The sequence below is a fragment of the Garra rufa genome, unplaced genomic scaffold (genome assembly GCF_049309525.1).
Source record: "Garra rufa unplaced genomic scaffold, GarRuf1.0 hap1_unplaced_003, whole genome shotgun sequence".
In the NCBI taxonomy this organism is placed as follows: Eukaryota; Metazoa; Chordata; class Actinopteri; order Cypriniformes; family Cyprinidae; genus Garra; species Garra rufa.
This window is the reverse complement of record NW_027394278.1, coordinates 8430437-8443333: the sequence shown is the minus strand read 5'-3', so window position 1 is coordinate 8443333 and position 12897 is coordinate 8430437. Positions and strand designations below refer to the sequence as shown.

The following is a 12897-nucleotide window of genomic DNA, read 5'->3' as shown; positions in this document are numbered from 1 at the left end:
TGGAGAAATAACTGCGCTGATGATGGCGAATGATTTACAGATCCAGAGTATCACCGAGAAGCAGCTGAACTTGTGTGGTAAGAAGCGCTCCCTCTGCATTATAACTTTACACAGAGCACATGGATCACAGTAATGAGACTAAAATGTCTGCGATACAAAACGGCAGATTCAACAAACCACATATTAAAAGCCGCTAGAGCTCCTAATTAAATAAATATTTTTATCAATGTGCCAGCTATAGAGATGAGCAGCTCTGTGAAACAGCCAATCGGAGCAGAGCTCATTAATATTCATGAAGCTTCCAAAAAAGGCAATAACAGAGCATTTCATTCTAGGGACAAATCCTAGGGTTGTAAATGGTCCTGTAAAACCGTTTCTGGAGATTGTTTGCCCTTTCCTATGCCATATACCTTCTATGCAGATATCAAAGAACAAATTAAAATATTCTCTCAATGCATTTTATGGCAACTTTAAGTTGATAGAACCAGCTGACATCTTATCCTGACATTCTGAATCTCAAGGATGGTGACACCCACCAACAAAAATGTAAAAAAAAAAAAAAAAAAAAAAGATAAAAAAAGTAGTTTCATCAGATATACACCAATTATGAGCCAAACAGTCAATCGCAGCTACTCACAAGATTTTTAATCTGATATTTACAACTTTCAAAGACCACTCTGATCATACTCTCTTCTTCTATGCTGTATAAACGCCACACAGAACGTTCATCAATGGTGTGGAGCATATGAAATAAACCATTACTCCACACCCGACTCACGCTCACAAAAGAGTATCAAAGCTCATCATCGTAGTTTGGGAAACACCACACTTTTGAAACACACTTCTTAGTTAAAAACTATAGAAATGATCTCTGAAAGCATAGTCTTGACCTCCATTTTGCAAAACCAGCTTAGGCGACTTCTGACACTTTGAGTCTCAGAGATGGTGACAACCTAACAACAGAGATGAGAAAAGTTACATCTGAAACATCATTAGAGTCCTAAAATTTTTTTTTGTAATTTTAGTCGGATGCAGTTTTCATCGGCCCCCAAATTACACAGGCGAAACTGAGGTTCTCGCGTTCTGCGAGACTGTCAACCCGTCCCGTGGGTAGGGCTTAAAGCAGGCTTAGAGATTTCTTCTGTCAGTTTTGACCCAATCTGTTTTTGGGAAGCGCAGTTTGACCCAGCAGTGCGGGCCAACAACATGTTCTGTTTTGCCGCGTGAAGGCGGTTCAATGCTTTGGACAGCGTATGGTTGAGTTGTGATTTTCCACCAATTTGGGGCACCTTTCTTATGGAAATCAAGGATGATTTCATGGGAAATGGCAAACTGGTGTAGCGTTTGGCTAATAAGCTAAAGCTACAAAGGATGTACCGGTGCCCCGTCGTCCGAGCAGAATCCACATTCGGCCGTAATCGGAGGTTACTACTAACGTTCGATTGTGTCTCATAGGGAGTTTGGCGCAGGGCCTCAGTGGAAAACAGGCCCTCGGCGGCTGAAACAAAAGACGAAGAATGCATCCACATGCACATGAATCAGGAGTGTTAAATAAAGAAACCCCGCAAGATGACGAGGTGGTCCAGTGATTAAGGCGGTGGAAGGCTAATACATTGTGCTCGACACGCATTGGAAGCTTTAGCGCCACTGAGAGCCCACCGGACCAGACAGGACCAACCTGTTTACGATGGGTAACGGTGATCTGTAATTGCGCTGCAGTTTAACGATACCTGTCTTGAGAACATATTGACAAAACAACAAGCCTTCTGGCTCTGGCGCTCTATCATCAGTAGACAGCTTTTTGGCGAGGAAAAAAACCCCTAAACGAAACAAGGCTATATTTCTCAACAAAACTCTAAGCCTCCAGAGAGGCTAGCAAAAATTGCCAAAGCTAACTGTATTTCAAGTCATCCTGGCGGGGTATTGGGTAAAGTTTTCAACCAGCAATGATCGCGCCTCGGATAAACCTCATAGGCTACAATATTGCCTCTGCGAAAGAATGCCAGCGACGGTCGTGACCTTTTCGTGCACCTACGTGGATGTGAACCGACAAGGTGGCAGCAAGCTTTAAACATGACGCACAAACAGTCTCCTGGCACGGGTTGCTGCACCGTGTTTCCACGGAACAGATTAGAGGTGTGTAAAAGACGGCTCATTCACTATTCCCTCTGTGCTCAAAACAGCCTGCTGAAAGCACGGCAGCAGCATCTGAAAAGGTCCGCAGCATGGCCTGTCTCGGTCAGCAAGGGGACGGGGTGGCCGAGTGGTTAAAGCGATGGACTGCTAATCCATTGTGCTCTGTGCAATGGTTGGAATCCCATTCTTGTCGTTCGGTTCCTTTAGCACTGGACCTTAATCCAGGCCCTGGGGACCCCATGCTAAACTTTTTGTGTGTCCTCCTTATCTAACACACTCAGTTCAGTTCTTAGAGTTCTCTACTAATGAACTGATGATCTGATGATCTGAATCAGGAGTGCTAAATAGAAAATGCCACGTAAAATGACGAGGTGGCCGAGTGGTTAAGGCGATGGACTGCTAATCCATTGTGCTCTGCACGCGTGGGTTCGAATCCCATCCTCGTCGTTCGGCTCCTTTAGCAGTAATCCTCGGTCCTGGGGACCCCACTCTGCACTTTTTGAGTGTCCTCCTTATCTGACACACTCAGTTCAGTTCACTGAGTGCTCTACTAATGAGCTGATGGTCTGAATCGGGAGTGTTAAATAAAAGGACCACGGAAAGTGACGAGGTGGTCGAGTGGTTAAGGCGATGCAAGGCTAATCCGTTGTGCTCGGCACACCTTGGTTGGTGTGGGTTTGAATCCCATCCTCTTCATTTGATGATTTAGCACCACTGAGAGCCCACCGGAACAGACAGGCCCAACCTGTTTACGATGGGTAGCGGTGAGCTGTAATTGTGCTGTAGTTTAACGATACCTGCAGCGAAGTCTTGAGAACATATTGACAAAACAACAAATCTTCTGGCTCCGGCACGCTATGATCTGTAGACACCTCATTGACGAGGACCAACAACCAGCCACTCCAACAAAACGAAGCAAAACTATCTTTTTCAAGAAGCGTCCAGAGAGACCGGCAAAAACTGTCGAAGCCGACTGTATTTCAAATCATCCCGATGGGATATCGGGGGAAAGTTTTCAACCAGCAATGATCACACCTCAGATAAACCACACAAGCTACAACATTGCCTCTGCGATAGAATACCGGTGACGGTCGTGACCTTTTCGTGCACCTACGTGGATCTGAACCGACAAGGTGGTAGCAAGCTGGATGAGCCCCAGAGACAGATCATCAGTGAAGACCTCTTCACCTGGACGGCCATCGACGCAAGACTGTGAAAACCAGATCCTCTCCAATCTGACACTGTGGCAACATGGAACTTTTGCATCTACATTAATATTAGTCTGTTTCTTCTTATTCTGAGGTCACCGTAGCCGCCAGATCCATTCTGTATTCCGATCAGATGGTCACTGCAGTCCCCCGGATCCAGTCCGTACCAAGAGCAGATGGTGGATCAGCACCTTCAGCCGAATGTCAGCGGATACCATGTCAACTAGATGAGCCCCAGAGACAGATCATCAGTAAAGAATGAATCCACATGCCACAGCAAACTCAAGCTGGTGAAAATGTTCATCAAACACCCGCCGCTGACTTCTTTTAAAACAAGCCAGCTTATTGAAGGTGCACAGGATAAACGCCCCCTGAGAAAGCTGTGCCTCGCAACCCTAAGAACGGCATAGGCGTTAGTGGACACCTGACGCGCGTGCAAAACAGGAAAAGGAAGGAGGAGGAAGGAGGGGAAGGAGGTGGAAAAAGAGAAAAAGAAAGAAAATAGAGAGAAAAAAGGAAAAAATGAGGAGAAAAGAAATGATCACAGGCTTCCCAGTTCATATTACACTGTTGCCATACATTGAAGTATTTACTGAATCCTTTATTTATCAGTAATTATCACATAAATGATGTCCAAATGAATGAAATTATTATTACAAATGACAAATTAATATTTTATTAGATTTATATGGCAATTTACTATGCTTCAGTATTTGTATTTCATCTTTGAAAGCATCTCTTTGTGCTAATTTTATGAGCGTGATGCTTGCATTTCTCATGTCTTCAACATTTATGGGTTTAACTTTCTTGTCTCTCGCCAGTTGCTGGATACGAGCGACAACTTTCAATGCAGTGTGCCATTTCGACAATCTACTGAATCTCTCTAGAAAATGATCATCATCATTTGCTACATTTGTTTGTAGCACTTGTGTTGTCCTGATTTCAGGGTCGCCAACCAGAAGCTCAGGAGTTGTCTTTGCTGTGACAATTTCTCTTTCCCAGAGAAACTTCGTTCCAGTGAGCCAATTTGAAGTGATCAGCTCTGACACCTTGAGGCCCCTGGAAGCGTGATCTGCAGGATTTTGTTCGGTGTCTATGTAGTGCCACTGTTCAGGGTTAGTCGCCTCTCTAATTCTTTGGACTCGATTCGCTACAAAAACGTGAAATCTACGGGCTTCATTGTTAATGTAGCCTAAGACTACTTTTGAATCGGTCCAGAAATATTCTTGGTCAATTTTGAGCTCCAGCTCCTCCTTTAACATGCTACTGACTGCTGAAGAGATCACCACAGCTGTTAACTCAAGCCTGGGTATAGTCACGATTTTGGTGGGCGCAACTCTTGCTTTGCCAATGACAAAAGAGCAGTGCACTTTATCTTCACTCAACACTCGAATATATGAGCACTGACCATAGCCATGGCTACTCGCATCTGAAAAGTGATGGAGTTCGATCCTCTGAACAGTCCCTAGGTGTTCAGGAGCAAAACATCTTGCTATCTGGAGATCGTGCAGGTTCTTCAACTCATTTAGCCAGCTACTCCATTGCGGCATTAACTCTCTGGGAAGTGGGTCATCCCACTCAATGCCCCTTTGGCACATTTCCTGTAGTACTTTCTTTCCTAATAGAAGGAAGGGAGCCAAGAATCCTAACAGATCAAACACAGATGCGACGGTTGAGAGGATTCCTCGCCGTGTTGCTGGTTTCTCATCCAGTGTTACTTTAAATGAAAAGGTGTCACTATTTACACTCCACTTTACTCCCAACACAGTCTGGACTGGGAATTCATTTGAACCAAGCTCCACATCCTGAATTTCGCTGGCTCGTTCACTGACAGGGACAGACTCCATAACCCTTTTGTTGTTCGAGATGAACTTGTGTAGGCGCAATTTCCCTTTTGCACACACATTTCGGGCTTCTTGGACAAGTTTGATAGCAGTGTCCACATTTTTCACACTAATGAGCCCATCATCAATGTAGAAATTAGTTTTGATGAAACTGGCTGCTGCAGGATACTCTCTTTCGTTTTGACATGCAAGATACTTCATTCCGTAATTCGCGCAGCCAGGAGATGATGCTGCTCCGAAAAGGTGGACTTTCATGCGATACTCCTTTGGCTCTGATCTTGTATCGCCATTTTCCCACCACAGGAACCGTAAGTAATCTCTGTCTTCCTGGCTTACATGGAACCTGTGAAACATCCTTTCCACATCACAGATAATGGTGATTGGATATTTGCGGAACCTGCAGAGTACGCCTGATTGTCCATTAGTGAGATCTGGTCCCGTTAGCAAGTGATCATTCAACGCCGTGCCACCATATTTAGCAGAGCAGTCGAACACAACTCTAATTTTCTCTGGCTTTCTAGGGTGATATACCCCCTGGTGAGGAATATACCAGACGTTTCCTACTTTGGGTTGGTGTTCAGCGCTCTCTGCATCACCATCCTTGAAGACACCTTCCATGAACTTTACATAATCATCCTTGAATTTCTGGTCTTTCTCAAATCTTCCTTTCAGACGCTTCAGTCGCACCAGAGCCAGCTGCTTATTTTCAGGTAACTGTGGGCGTGTCTTAAAGGGGAGGGGCATCTCAAGGTGTCCCTCTGAATTCTGATTAATTTTCTCATTTAGAAGTTGCGTGAACTGTATATCATCTTGTGATATGCTCCTTTCCCTTGGGCTTGTATCTCTAAAGTCTGATTCAAGGGCTCTGATGACTGAGGTAGGTGTTAGTATCGGGAGTTCCTTAACAGATACACGATGGCACAGGCCTGTAACTTCAGTCGACTTGGCAAACTGCGGTGGACAGCCAACTATGCTCCAACCCAAGTCTGTCTTGACTGCAAATGGTTCTTCATCACCTCCTGTGATGACTTGGCGTGGTGCCAAAGCTCTTGAGCAATCATAACCTATCAAGAGTCCGACCTTACAATTCAGCAGCGTTGGAATTTCCTGAGCAATTTCATTCAGATGACTCCACCTTCTAGCGGTTTCCGGAGTAGGAATGTGGGAAAGTTCAAGTGGAATGAAGTCTCTGGTATAGGCAGGTGGCAAACTGATTAGGCCATGGGAGTGAAACCCCCTAACTCTGAGCCCACAAACTCTTTCACTTTGAACAATTGAATCCTTTCCCATCATTGTGGTAAGCTTTAACTTTACTGGCTCTGAAATCACCCCCATCCTCTCACACAACTCTTGATCCACAAAGGTGTTGCTGCTTTGCATATCCAAAAGAGCGTAAACTAAGGTCTCTCTATCAGGAGTGGAAGTTGAAGAAATCCATACAGGCACTATCATTGATGTACTCCCACCATCTCCACTGTCTACGCAACAGGAAAGAGAAGATGTGTTTTGTTCAGCTTGCATTGTGTGCGAAACTGTTACTGCTGTAGAAGAAGGACGGTCTTCATGAAGTGGTGTTGGATGATGTTTCTTGCATATACTACAAGTAGCTTTATTCCTTCAGTCCTTTGAATTGTGTCCTTTCCTAAGACAGCCAAAACATAGGTTATTGTCTTATATGAACTTTCTCTTGTCCTCCACAGACTTACTGGTGAACGTTTGGCATTTGTGGATGGAGTGGCTCTCTCCACAACACCTGCAAGTGACTGGGTTTGAACATGAAGGCAGAGTGTTAACTCTATTGGATCTGTTAGAATCAACTGAGTTGCTTACTCCAACACTGTATGATTTTGACACTATTCTTGATTTATCTGACGCTTTCACATTAGTGATGAACGCATTAGCCTTTGAGCGCTTGACTTCTCTAGATGGCTTTTCTTCAGAGAGCTTCAGGGCGTGAAAGGATGTTACAGGGTTGCATGCTATTTCTGCTTCCTGTGCCACAAAATCAGCAAACTCCTTGAAAGTAGGGTACTCTTCCGCTCGTTTCAGCTGCATTGTTACATGCCGATTCCAACGAGACGTCAGCCAATCAGGTAGTTTTTGTAGCATTTTCTGATTTTCTTCACAGTCGTTTAACACCTGAAGCCCTTTGATGTGTGGCATAGCATTGCTGCATGCTGTCATAAAATCACTGAATTGTCTCAATTTAACAGACTCTCTCGAACCAATCTTGGGCCAGTTATTCAGTTTTTCTCTGAACGCACGCTGAATTACAAATGGATGGCCATACCGAGAATTCAGTGCTTCCCATGCTTGATCATAGGCTTCGTTGTCTTTTCTGTAGAAGGTTCCTTCCAACACAGATTGTGTTCACTGCTGACATACTTTTGTAGGTAGAACAACTTATCGGCTGGATTTGTGCATCGCCGTTCTATTAATGCCTTGAAACTTGCTCTCCACTCTAAGAACTTGAGTGGGTCCCCTGAGAAAACTAAGGGCTCAGGTGCAGGAAGTCTGCTGAGAACCATTGTGTCATGTAAGGCTTGTACTATTGATGCTTCACCATTAGTATGGCTTGTCTGTTTCTCGTTATCTGTTTTGCATGCTTGTTCTTCTTTAATTTCCTTAGATGCTACTTCTAGAGGACAATTGGCTACCTCAATGCTTGCTGCTATACTATCATTACAGAACTCACCCGAGTCAGCTTCTGAGTATAAGAAAGAGAGTCAACAGGGCCGCCCAACATGGAGAGTCTCATGCTCTACCGACTGAGCTAGCCGGGCTGGTCATGGTTTACTTCACTGGGTCGGACGCAGTTTTTATCGGCCCCCAAATTACACAGGAGAAACGGAGGCTCTTGCGTGGTGCGAGACTGGCTTAGAGCAGGCTTACAGTTTTCTTCTGTCAGTTTTGACCCAATCTGTTTTTGGGAAGCGCAGTTTGACCCAGCAGTGCGGGCCAACAACATGTTCTGTTTTGCCGCGTGAAGGCGGTTCAATGCTTTGGACAGCGTATGGTTGAGATGTGGTTTTCCACCAATTTGGGGCACCTTTCTTATGGAAATCAAGGTTAAATCTATATAAGGATAAGGATAAACCTTCTATTTTCGGTGGTCTTTTGCAAACACTAGATTTATATGTCAATTCCAACATAGGGAGTTTGACGTAGGGCCTCAGACTGCAGTGTTGAGGATGAGGTTCCAGTGTTACCACTTTTCCTGCCTAAACGAATCACAGGAGCACAGCTTGTAATGGACAGGATCTATTCCCCCTTGCAGCTCTTTCAGCTTATTTTACCAGCTCTGTGGTAGACACAATTGTAAAAAATACAAACGCCTTTGCAAGAATGATATCAGAGGCTGGAAAACGTTTCCTGTGGTTGCCTTTAAAAGCACAAGAATTTTATTCATACATTGCACTTGTGGTTTACATCGGGCTCCTTGGTGCCAAAAATATTGGTGATTACTGGTCGGGAAAAGAAATCTACCGCTTACCCTTCCCAAGATTGGTTATGTCCAGGTCCAGATTTCAGGCCATTTCCTGGAACCTGCATCTTTGTGATCCTGAGGGTGATCAAGAAAACACGCGAAAAAAGGGGATTCAAGCCTACGACAGACTTTTCAAAATCAAGCCCCTGTACGACAGCATCATCACAGCATGCAAAACTTGCTTCCATCCAGACAGACAGCTGGCAGTGGATGAAAGGATGGTGGATTGAAGTCATGTCAAGTTGGTGGATTCAAGTCATGTCAAGTCAAGTCAAGTCACCTTTATTTATATAACCCTTTTAACAATACAGATTGTGTCAAAGCAACTGCACAGTATTTAAACAGCATCAATGTGTGTAATTAACGCATTATTAAATTTATTAGTAAATTTATTAGTACATAATCAATTTTCAGTAAAAGGCAGTTCATCAATGAATTCAGTGATATCATCGTCCTGTTCAGTTCAAATAATATACGATATCGCTGAAAAAATTTCCCCAACTATGAAAGCCAGAGGCAACAGCGGCAAGGAACCAAAACTCCACAGGTGACAGAAATGGAGAAAAAAACCTTGGGAGAAACCAGGCTCAGTCGGGGGACCAGTTCTCCTCTGGCCAGACGAAACCAGCAGTTTGTACCAATGTCTGATTGTAGAGAACTCATCAGGATCCCGTGGTGTAGCACCGATGGCCATCTAGTTTGGCGAGGTCTTCATTGATGATCCGTCTCTGGAGCTAATCTGTTTGACAACCTCGGCTATTAAAGTCATCTCCAGGTGGTGATCCATGATCTAAGCTGGGTACGGACTGGATCTGGGGGACTGCAATGACCATCTGATCTGGATACATGCTGGGTCTGGCGGCTACGGGGACCTCGGAATAAGAATGAAACAGACTAATATTGCTCCTCCTGTGCAGGCCTGCTATTACAACCAACTTCCAGCATCCCTTCAGCTCAAGCTAGGCAATTTTTGGGGGTCACCTGGCTGCTGTCTTGCAATTATTAGCCTTTTTGGGGAGCATTTATAGGGTTTGGGCCAAATTCCGAGCACGGACCCTCTCCCGGACAGCACGCCAGATACGCCTACCCTTTTGCTCAGTTTATTACCCGTAAGAGTGAACTTTTGAAAGAAAGACATGAAATTTTTGCACTAAACTCACTAGGTGAGTTTAAGTTGTAACAATACCCCACAGAGCGCCAAATTCATTTGAAATGGGAGATTTCTTTTTTTTTATGAAAGAATGTATGAACGTAGTAAACTCACACACAGCCACCATTTACAAACCAAGTGTATTAGACAAATAATAATTACAAAGTGTCAGAGCAAGTTAAATTAGTGCAATACAATGGTGTGTGTGTGTGTATAGTCAATTCAAGATGAAAATTTCAAGATGAAATTGGATCCCATTAAACTCCTGTAGAAATGATCATACAGCAGATTTAGGCCTTGTCCTGTAAGACAATCCTCTAAGACCATTCCTAATACAATCCTTGAGGAATGGATCCAAGATATGATTATTACCTTCCACCTTGAGCCTTCCACAAAGCCGCCAATGTTGGTGGTAGAAGTGAGAAAGTAACTGACGTGTGCAAATTAAATCCATGCACACTGATGTTAAAATTCTAACAGTGTCTTTCATTGTGCTTCAATCCAAAAGCCACAGCCATATCACCCTGCAGCCCAAGATTGGTTGCTCACTGAAGCTAAGCAGGGCTGAGCCTGGTCAGTACCTGGATGGGAGACCTCCTGGGAAAACTAGGTTGCTGTTGGAAGAGGTGTTAGTGAGGCCAGCAGGGGGTGCTCACCCTGTGGTCTATGTGGGTCCTAATGCCCCAGTATAGTGATGGGGACACTATACTGTAAAAAGCACCGTCCTTCGGATGAGACGTTAAACCGAGGTCCTGACTCTCTGTGGTCACAAAAAATCCCATGGCACTTCTCGTAAAGAGTAGGGGTGTAACCCCCGGTGTCCTGGCCAAATTCCCTCCACTGGCCCTATTCAATCATGGCCTCCTAATAATCCCCTTCCATTAAATTGGCTATATCACTCTCTCCTCTCCACCTGTAGCTGGTGTGTGGTGAGCGCACTGGCGCCGTTGTACTGTGGCTGCCGACGCATCATCCAAGTGGATGCTGCACACTGGTGGTGGTTGAGGAGAGATCCCCCATATGATTGTAAAGCGCTTTGGGTGTACGGAAATACACATGAAAGCGCTATACAAATGCATCATTCATTCATTCATTCATTCATTCAAAAAAACAGTGCACTTTCTCTGAGCTCTACCTTCAATTCATGATATACAAATGTGAAGTTCTTACATTGGAGACAGAGCAAACACATTGTCCATAGTCCATTTCATTCCTTACATGTTTATGCAGTAAGCTCAGCCAAACACAATATAGCTAGTTGACACGGTAAAGTGTACCATGGACAAAACACAGTGCTCTAAAATGTGTATTAGAATTTCTATCATTGTAAGAGCCCTGTATAGGATTCTTATTGGAATTCTTTAGGATTGTTTTGACAAGGGAACATTTTGCAGATTCTGAAAGGGGGATGTAAACTTTTGACATTAACTGTAATTGTAGTTGCAACAATGTGGTTCCCGAGAAACAAAGAGGTGTATTTTCGTAGAGTAATTTACAACAGCTTTGATTGTGGCCAATCAGAATCAAGGACCGGAACTCTCTGTTCTAGACAATTTGTTTGAAACACTGTCCATGCTAAGGGGATCTGTTAGGCTTCTCTTTATTGTGAATTTTCATGTGGTTGTCAAGGCTTCCTTTTTGACTATAAACTGTTTCCACACTGTTTGCATGTGTAAGGCTTCTCTCCAGTGTGAACTCTCATGTGAATGTTAAGGTTTCCTTTTACAGTGAAACTCTTTCCACACTGTTTGCATGTGTAAGGCTTCTCTCCGGTGTGAAATCTCATGTGTTTGTTAAGGTTTCCTTTATCAGTGAAACTTTTTCCACACTGTTGGCATGAGTAAGGCTTCTCTTCAGTGTGAATTCTCATGTGCCTTTTAAGGTGTCCTTGTTGTTTGAAACTCTTTCCACACTGACAGCAAGTGAAAATACTCATAGTTCCTGTCTTTTGAGCTGTTTTTTGTTTAGAAATCTTTTCAGACTCTAAGGAACAAACAGATTTTTCTCCAGATATGAAATTATGAAGATTCTCAAACTGATCTTTCTCTTCAGTTTCATTCAGTACTTCTCTCTCCTCTTTCAGCGCTGTTAGGTCTAAGTTGGAAAAACAAAGGGATAAAAGTTAACCCCAGTTTAATGGCACAAAGCAGTTAACATCACAACATGTAGATACATATAACAGTAGTTCAAACCAATAAGTGTTAAGTTTTCCACAAAAAGTAATTTACCATTCTATCTTTTAGGCCTGGTCCACACTAACGCCTGTTTCACAAAGCCAAAGCCTTCTGAGCTAGCTTGAGATCAAATGTGGGTCATGTTCTTTGAAGTTATATAGTTCTCCACTGTAGTCTACAAGCTTTGCACATGTAGCTCTTCAAAGTTAGCCTGAAGTTGTTAATCAACACATGCTCATAGTTTCACAAAAAATACATACAAATTCTCATTAGATCACATTGCACATACACAACTAGTGCATCTAAAAAAAAATAGAATATCATGAAAAAGTTCTATATTTGTTGCAATTTAATTCAAAAAAGCAAACTTTTTTTATTCTAGATTCATTGCACACAAACTGAAATGTTGCTAGATATTTTTTGATGTATTATTCTGATGCCTGGGCTTCAAAAACGCCTCAGCAGTGCCACAGGATTATTGCCTCCATGTCACGCCGCATTGAAGCCGTAGTTTGTGTAAAAGGAGCCCCAACCAATTATTAAGTGAATAATTAAATCTACTTCAGAGATCTTGAACATTTCTGTTTTGTATATCTTTTTGATCTTTGGAAAAAATATTCAAATTTTTTGAGGGACTGATTTTTTGTATATATATTTTTAGGTTGTATCAATCTGAATTAAAACTAAAAAAAAAAAACTCTTGAAATATTTCAGTTTGTTTGCAATGAATCTAGAATATAAGAAAGTTTCCTTTGAATAATTAAATTACAAAAAATAAAGAACTTTTCCATGAAATTCTATTTTTTTGAGACACACTTGTACACATGCAAACAGAAAACATATTTAAAATGCATAAAAAGTAAAAATAAATAAATAAAAATCACAGGAAAAGGTTATA

At 42.9% G+C, this 12897-nt stretch overlaps 4 non-coding genes across 4 annotated transcripts; 1 reads left to right on the top strand and 3 right to left on the bottom strand.

The window, feature by feature from the left end:
* Positions 1–671: 671 nt before the first annotated feature.
* LOC141311031 (small nucleolar RNA U3) lies at positions 672–887 on the bottom strand. The gene has a single exon (XR_012348497.1). It is a non-coding gene; the product is annotated as a small nucleolar RNA U3 (small nucleolar RNA).
* A 973-nt stretch (positions 888–1860) lies between these two features.
* LOC141311093 (U4 spliceosomal RNA) lies at positions 1861–2001 on the bottom strand. The gene has a single exon (XR_012348557.1). It is a non-coding gene; the product is annotated as a U4 spliceosomal RNA (small nuclear RNA).
* Positions 2002–2501: 500 nt separating this feature from the next.
* trnas-gcu (transfer RNA serine (anticodon GCU)) lies at positions 2502–2583 on the top strand. Its single transcript has one exon. It is a non-coding gene; the product is annotated as a tRNA-Ser (tRNA).
* Positions 2584–3075: 492 nt separating this feature from the next.
* Positions 3076–3216, bottom strand: LOC141311151 (U4 spliceosomal RNA). The gene has a single exon (XR_012348616.1). It is a non-coding gene; the product is annotated as a U4 spliceosomal RNA (small nuclear RNA).
* Between the last annotated feature and the right edge of the window lie 9681 nt (positions 3217–12897).